We start from the raw sequence: 2,168 nt of genomic DNA on the forward strand, positions 1-2,168 counted from the left end.
GACTGAGGAAGATGGAGACAGAGAGAGAGGCCCGAGAGGTTGTACACGAACCAAAAGAACAAGTGAACAAATAATGAAGCTAGCTGAAAAAAAGCCCTGCATTTTTAACAAAGTAATTTTTCATGTATTTCATCTGTGCTTTGCATGCTTTTCCAGTAGCAAACTTAAAAAATATTGGTAATAATTGTAGCATTTTACAGGATTCATACCACTCTAAACATGGCTTGAACACGATGGCTGCCACTATATCGATGTGACAGAATCTTTTCTCCACTCTCAACATTGGTGTACATGATGCTCTGTGATGCCTCTGCATAATAAAGAGAGGGTGTTTTATCAATTCAAAAATTTTAATATGAAAACAACTCTATTACCAGTTTGCTCTGTGTATATGTCTATGGAATGGCAGGGTGATTTTCCAGTGTTTGTGCTGAATAATGCTACTTGAAGTGCTTGATGAGTTGGTGAACTGTGTGATCAAGAGACTGAAATAGTGTTGTGCATGTTTTTATTCTTGTCTGCTTTGCCACAGATTTTGATTTAACTTCTTTCACAACTGAGCCTTTGCCTTGGGTTTGATAACTAAAGGCTCCACACTAAAACTGATGGAATAGATTGGAATCTCTGATTATTCACTCAGAATTATTCTTAGAAACTACAATAGGTCATCCAACTAATTAGGTTGCTTTGGAAGGTAACATTATTATGGTTATACAATTTTAAATATGACTTTTCAATTTTCAATCAGCATATTCCCTTAATATCAATTACAAGGCATGTAATAATAATAATAATAATAATAATAATAATAATAATGGATTGGATTTTTATAGCACTTTTCAAGGCACCCAAAGCGCTTTACAATGCCACTATTCATTCATTCTCACATTCATACACTGGTGTATGACATTATGATTGTGAGCTGAGCCCCCTAAAAGCTTGAACCTAGAATCACACCTGTCACTGGGTAAAATGAAAATAGCTGATATCAAGTCCATTATAGTAGCTGATGACCCAGGAAATATCTCATTGCAAGATCTCATGCAGAGTACACACTTTACACTATTGAAACTGCTTTACTCTGCCTTGAGTTGCTGGCATATGTGGAATTCACTTTACACTCCACCTCCTTCTCAGCTCCACCTTTTGTGTTATATATTATATGGAAAAAATACCAGGCTGCTTACATATTATATTTACAGGAGCTTCTCAGCCATGAAACCCATTCCAGCTTACAGTTTTGTGCTCATACTAATGTCAGAGGAGGTTTGGAAGCCTGCAGTTACATAGTCAGCAGAGTGTTGTTGACTTTTATGCACCATCCGCATCAGCAGTCAGTGATCCCACTCACATGCAGGCACATGCAAAGCTGAGGGCACTGGCTTCCATTTAGTAAGTATTTATTACCAAAAAAGTCAATCTTGTGGTTGGAAAGTCATTTTAAGTGTTTTATTTGTGCTCATTATTATGAAATCACAATATGCATTCAGAAATATTTTAGTAAAGCCACTGGATAACGCCCTCTTCTGGATAGAGTTTGTCATGAGGCACAAAGGAGCAGCTCACCTGAAAGCAGAGTCCTACAGAATGTCCTGGTATTCCTACCACTCTGTAGATGTAGTTTTGTTCCTGGCTGGAGCTATGCTGCTTGTGCTTTTAACCACTTTCTACCTTATTAGGTGTATATACACTGGGATGTGTAAACGTAAAGTGAAACGTGAGTGATGGAGGATTTCAGTAATGCAGCACTTTGACAAAAACCCCATTGTATTTCTATTGTATTTTATTGAGATTTTATTCATAATTATATTTTCATAAAATATTTCTGAATGCATATTGTGATTTCATAATAATGAGCACAAATAAAACACTTAAAATGACTTTCCAACCACAAGATTGACTTTTTTGGTAATAAATACTTACTAAATGGAAGCCAGTGCCCTCAGCTTTGCATGTGCCTGCATGTGAGTGGGATCACTGACTGCTGATGCGGATGGTGCATAAAAGTCAACAACACTCTGCTGACTATGTAACTGCAGGCTTCCAAACCTCCTCTGACATTAGTATGAGCACAAAACTGTAAGCTGGAATGGGTTTCATGGCTGAGAAGCTCCTGTAAATATAATATGTAAGCAGCCTGGTATTTTTTTTAATAAATATCTCTCTTT

The 2,168-nt window shown here is 36.9% G+C and overlaps 1 protein-coding gene across 3 annotated transcripts in view; it reads right to left on the reverse strand.

Annotated features, from left to right (window-relative positions):
- Positions 1–2,168, reverse strand: part of LOC102301963 (UDP-glucuronosyltransferase 2A2) — a 30,555-nt gene that overhangs the window by 25,480 nt on the left and 2,907 nt on the right. The gene's annotated exons all lie outside the window — the stretch shown is intronic.

Source organism: Haplochromis burtoni, unplaced genomic scaffold (assembly GCF_018398535.1).
Source record: "Haplochromis burtoni strain Fernald_Lab_line unplaced genomic scaffold, NCSU_Asbu1 Contig_2, whole genome shotgun sequence".
In the NCBI taxonomy this organism is placed as follows: Eukaryota; Metazoa; Chordata; class Actinopteri; order Cichliformes; family Cichlidae; genus Haplochromis; species Haplochromis burtoni.